At 35.7% G+C, this 6,389-nt stretch overlaps 1 protein-coding gene and 1 pseudogene across 3 annotated transcripts in view; one reads left to right on the forward strand and one right to left on the reverse strand.

Moving 5' to 3' along the window:
* The window catches only part of LOC145243512 (disheveled-associated activator of morphogenesis 1-like), a 415,531-nt gene that overhangs the window by 130,337 nt on the left and 278,805 nt on the right, over positions 1-6,389 (reverse strand). The gene's annotated exons all lie outside the window — the stretch shown is intronic.
* On the forward strand, positions 1,326-1,532 carry LOC145244143 (U2 spliceosomal RNA; annotated as a pseudogene).

Genomic DNA, 6,389 nt, shown 5'->3' on the forward strand with positions numbered 1-6,389 from the left:
AAACTGCAGTAAATGTGACAATAATCATGGCAGTAACATACAATTCATGATTATATCTACATACATAAAAGAAGGTGCAAACTAAGATACAAAGGCAATATTTTGTTCAAACTTAACAATAAAGTTCCCATATGAGAATATGGCCTTATCTCGACAACATCTTTTTCGATTTCTATTCAATCATGCAAAGATAAAAAATTTTTTTCAAATATTTATTAACTCACATCGAGTTGAATGATGCTGGGTGAAAAATTAAGTTTATAATTACTAGATAGATTTCATCTTACCAAAAAATATTTTGAATAATTAGTATGATATTAGCATTAATATTTAACAGTCTCCTTCACTGGTTCCATATTAGATGTTGATTGCATGTTAATCATGAGTGCATGATGTGACTTTCTCTATGAACTTCCATCATTTACATTGAAATGAAAATGAAAAAAAAAAAAAAAATGAAATTTACATTGGTTTCGATATATCAATGTTTGATGTCATCTTTCATTGCCTTTCCTTTTAGTTACCTTTTAAGTGTAACAGAGCCGCTAATGCGTATTTAGCAACAGCAACAGCAGCCGCATGCAAATGACCAAGCCGGTGCTCGAAGTGACGTCACAGCGAAGAGAAGAGAAAGAAAATCAGGGAGAAAAACGGAACCCCCATAGTGAGAGAACCGACAAGGCGTGTCAGCGTGAGATGACCATGTATCACATAGATGTCGAGAGCGTTCTTTGGAGAAAAGCATGTGTTCAACATGACAGAGTTTTGTTAACAACATGGCGAACTTTTAAAGCAAGATTCAATACGTTATTTTGGAAAGTACCATGAATAAATGCCTTTCATTTCAACTGAAACAGCTGAGTCAAATTTTTTTCCTTTTATTTTTTCCTTTGCGACTGTCTCTGCCTGCAACGTGTGAGTCCGTGTTAACATGTAATGGCTACGTTACATAAGTAAGATGTTTACATTTCGTACTGTTTAGTATATTCGGACTACTGTCCTCATCCTGAGGGTCATTTTCTCAACGTTTCAGCCAATGTAACCTCCGACCCTTTTGGAACCTTTCTGCACGAAATTTCTAATGAATCAACAGTGGTAGAATGTTCTCATTCTGTCATCCACGACCGAATAGAAGTCTTAAGTAATTCGCAATTGTATTCGGCATATTGCCCACACTAAGAATTGAACCTTCAACCTTCAGAAGAGTGTCACAACTGAATTTACCAAGTACTTTATACGTTATGCCACGTGTCCTTGTGTGTACATTTATTCATCCAACCAGAGCTTCGTTTAACATGTGTAACATATAAAAAAGGGTAGCCGTTTTTCTTTCTTGGCCTTTGGGCCAAGATCAAAGTGTAGTATCTTTTCTGATTCTGCACTTCATTTTTTGGTCTCGTTTAATAGAGGAGAAATCCTTCATGACTGATACATTTTTTTTTACTTTTTGTTACTAACCAGCGTGCCTCTTTTTGGGAAGCTGGTTTTCTCTCCTTGTGTCTAACTCTGCCCTCGTGGGGAGGCAAGTAAAAAAAAAAAACATAGCGTGGATGCGCATATGCAAATGCATGTGAAATTAGGTCACCGGTAAGGAAAAATAAAGACTTTTAAAAGATCACATTAGAGATGTGAATAACGTTCGAGATCACGTTGAAGGCGTGAATGAAACCCGAGAATATGATCACGTGAGGGACGTCACAGCGGTAACGAGAAAATGAGGAAATAAATGTCGTTGTACAAAACAAAAAAAAAAACGAGTTGAAATTCTTTTCTATTCTTGGTCTCCTTTGCGGCCGAAGCTACATGTTGGTTTCCGGACAACATTCAACATATCCATACCACTGTAGACGGTTGCAGCACTGAATCAACTCCAGTCTGGGCACTTTTAACTTAAATGGCAGGGAGTCAGAACGAACTGTTATCAAGATTCACACCACAAATCTACTGTATTATTCAACTGCTGTCTCAGAAAAAAAAAACTGATCGAGTGGGTTTGCTTGTTTGGTTTCACGGCATATCAACTCTTTTTGTCATATTTAATGCCGAATCCAGTAATTTTGGAAATAGTTTACAGACTTCAAGTTTTTTATATCTTCAAATATTTATTTACAAGCAGGCCACCTGGCGTTGCCCGATCGTAAAATATACATATATTTTAATTAATGCAGGTTTCTTATTATAAACAGAAATACCGTAGATATTAAACGTAACGTTAAATTCCTTAAAATAATGAAGTAAAAAAAAAGGAAAGAAACTGTGCATGTGCATGTGAGTATTATGTTATTTTTCTAAACAGCTCACTTCTTGTAGATAAAGAAAAAAATAAAATACTCGAAAGAAAAAAAAACAAACTAAATACAGTGAGTTAACTACGATAACCATAAAACCAGCTTGCCACGTCTTTAAAGAGTGTTTTCAAACCTATTTATTCTTAACATAAGAAAGCTATTATGTTCCACGATACATGTGCGCCTTCGTGAAACAATTGTCAAACATAAAAATCCAATTTTTACCCCTTAGCAGCCCTTTTTTTTCGAATGCAGCCGATTAAAACGTTTTCCACATGTTTGAATATCCTATATATACTAAATTTCAAGTCTGTAGATCAAAAATTAGTTGAGTATATAGGTTGAGAAGTGTCCTCGTACACACATATTCTCATTTTTATAGATATAATAGATGTTTGGTTTGGTCGTTTTGTAGAGGAAAATTGTTGTTTTTTTACTTTGCAGAACATGATTGAGTTTTGCAAAGTGAAAATAAAAAACAATGACATCAATGTTTGGTGGTCAGGAAGACAGTATCTTCAGACAGCCTGATCTGGTAGCATCCGTTAGCATGAACGGATACGTCAGCAAGTATCTAATAAGACAGAAGAAAGAAAACGGTCACTTTTTTTTGTTTTTATTTCTCTTTCAATTGTATAACTCTGAATTTTTTGCCGCTTGAAAGAATGATCTCCTTGTGAATTATTCTGGAGTTGAAACATGAACATAATTTGTTTACTTGGCGAAGCACACTGATTTAATTATATGCTCTGCCACGATTTAAAGAAAGAAAACCTGAATGCTATTTTTCTCAGACTTTAAAATCTTGCAACTATTTCTTAACTTTTTCTGGTGCTACCAGATAAGGCTGTCTGAAGATATTGGCTTCCTGAGACGAAATGCATCTAACATTGATGTTCTTTTTGTTTTTCTATTCTCTTTTGCAAAACTTGATTATGTTCTGCAAAGCCAAAAACAAAAACAGCCCCCATCTCCCCCCTTTTTCCCTTTCCTCCACTTTCCGACTGGTTTTCTAACTTAAAATGTACCGAACATTAATACTATAACCCTTTTCCTTCTCCCATTGCAAAACTCATTCATGTTCTGCAGAGCAGGGAACAAAAAAAACCCCAACAAAATCCACTACAAGACAAACCAAGCACTACAAACGAGTGACTGAAGAGACAAAAAGCGTGAAGAATAAAAATCTTCTACAAAATAACTGAATGCAACATGAATAACGCAAATTCTGACCTGGAGTGGTAGTACCTGTTAGGGTCCCAACTATGGGTTAAATAGAAACTGACTTGAAAAAAAAAAAAAATGTTCTATAAAAATTTTTTCTTCAAAATCACTGGATTCGGCATTAAATAACCTGATGTTGCAATATTTTGGAGAAGTAATGGGGTAGTTATTTAAATGCTGCCCCACCGGAAAGCCCGGTGGCAAGGCCTGGGAGGGTGGACCTCCTAGGTATTACCCAGGCGGTGTACCTCAGTCCAACAGGTGCTGGGCCGGTCCCTGGCCCCTCACCTGTTGGGCTGAGTGTCAAGTGACGAATCCTTGACTTGTACTACCCTGTCTCCCAGCAGCCGAAGCCGCAAGGAGACATCCCATCAGCATGGAACACTAATGGGGTATGATCTCACACAGTCGGACGATTCTATTTATAAACGATGCTGCTAAGAACTGACGAATCAAATTAATTCACGTTCTGCTACCAACCAATCAGAAACCAGAATTGCTTCATAAATATTAAACCTTTTCTGGAGCAATTTCACATGTTCTTTCCCGGGTTTTGACACGGTAAGAATATTTTGTTCTGTGAAACTGTCTACTACAAACAAGTCACCTCCCAGGACTTGTGTGTAACAGCGAACCATCTGAAACTGTTCTGAAACTCAAAATGGCTTACACTTCTAGACCTGAAAAGGGTTGATATGCCGTAAAACAAAAGCCAACATGAGAACAATAGTCTGAAGAATCCAAATAATTCAAATAATTAATCTTCATCTAAAAAAAATTAAAAAACATAAATGAATCTCTTCAGTTGTGTTAATCGCTATTTTCATATTTCAACGATGGCGTAATGGATTTTGATTAAAATTCTAAACATAAGGTTTAGCATCATTATATTTTGATGTTTTTCATTCTTTGCACTGATTCGCTGTCTATTATTACAGATGTTTCAGTTGTCAGTAAAAATGTTACAAAAATACAATTGAAATATAATAAAAGCAGGTTCATTTTTTCGTAGAGTTTTTGTGTCTCTTTTGTTTACGTTAGCCTCAAATATTTGAATACATGTTGAGGGCATTTGAAAATAGCTGATGAAAAGAGAAAGCGAAATATTTGCGGATGGGGAGTAGACAAAAGAGATTGGAAACAATCTAAGAAAATGAAGGCGTTTATATTAGATAATTAAAAATGTGTTCTCTTTGATAGTTATTTAAAGTAGAGAAAGAAAAGAGAGAGAAGGAGATGAAAAGAGATGGAGAGAGGGAGGAAGAGATAGAGAGAGAGAAAAAAAGATTGAAAGAGAAAGGTGGAGAGAGAGAAGGAGATGGAGAGAGAGAGAACGATGGAGAGAGAAAGAAGGAGGTGGAGAGAGAGAGAGAGAGAGAGAGAGAGAGAGAGAGAGAGAGAGAGAGAGAGAGAAGAACATGGAGAGAGAGAAATGGAGAGAGAGAGAAGGGGAAAAGAAATGAAAGGAGAGAAGAAATGGCAAGCGACAGAGAAAGAGATAAAGAGGGGGTGAGATAGAGATAGATAGATAGATAGATAGATAGAGATTTAATTGGATTTAATTGATTAAAAACCTAAGATAAAAATTAACACAAGAATCGCGAATGAACATCAGTTTTTTTTTTTTCTAAAGAATCAATTTTGGAGCTGATTTTTTATAAAAGTATCGATTTTTTTAGCAAATCACATCGGCAGCTGACAAATATTCTGTAATATAAAACGACCTTGAAGAAAAGTTATGACCCCCCCCCCAAAAAAAAAACAGTAAAATATACATCTACCTCTGTGACATGTATTAGATGTAATGATTCTCGAAATAGAGAGAGAAAAGAAAAAACAAAAAAAAAAAAACAAAATAACAGCATTATTTGCCCCCCCCCTTCTGTGATCACTGCTACTTGAATAAATATATTTTGTTTTTACTCTTTGTCACCCCAAACACGGCATATTGCAGCTTGGAACGTAAGGGGCTATTATTTGGGATCGTGCCTAAAAGGAAAGTGTGAGGGGGGGGGTAAACAGCGATGTGTCAGGAAAGTAGGAAACTGGGAGGGAATTCCAAAGTCTCGCAGTTCAAGGGAATAAGTTATTAGAGTAAAAGGCTTTCCGGAATCTATGGACCTCAACAGTAAAGATTTTGCTGCGTGTTGAGTTATTCCGAAGGGGCACACGTGCTACGAGTTAATCAGAACACATTCCATTAAAATACTTGTAAAACAGGCACATTATTAAATACTATATATCTATTTACTTACTTAGACTTAAGTGGTCTCACGTCCTGCGACGTATGAGATAGTCAAAGTAAAACATCGTTTTTGATTTGAAGCCAGATCCCCACAGCGTCCCTCCAGGTTCTTCTCGTTGCAATCAAATCTCTCGATTGTTTGTTTTCAGTTCATGTTTAGTCTTTCTCTTCCATTTTTTTTTTTTTTCATCAGGGGGCCATTTAGAAATAGAAGATATTACAGAGGTTTTATGTTTAATGAGGAGTGTCTAACACGATGGGAAAGGAAGGGGCGGTATAAAATGATAAACTGTTTGAAATAGAACCATTTACTTTTATGTGTAATTTTCGTATAGAATATCCCATGCAAGATCATTATTTTAATGATATTAGATAAGGGAGGGGACTTTACAAGGGTATTAAATTGATAGGGGAAAATATTGTTAGGTCATTTTCGAAAGAAAATTAAAGCAGCATATAAATATAGGTTAATCACATTTACTGGAAACGTACTCGGTTTGTGTGTGTGTGTGTATATATATATATATATATTTCTTAATAATGGATATCCCATTAATATAATAAAATCTACTATTGAACGTAAAATTACTACATTTAATAGTGGTAAACATATTGGTCCATCACGTTGTCCC

The sequence above is a fragment of the Euprymna scolopes genome, chromosome 22, assembly GCF_053919585.1.
Source record: "Euprymna scolopes isolate OS-2025 chromosome 22, ASM5391958v1, whole genome shotgun sequence".
Classification (NCBI taxonomy): Eukaryota; Metazoa; Mollusca; class Cephalopoda; order Sepiida; family Sepiolidae; genus Euprymna; species Euprymna scolopes.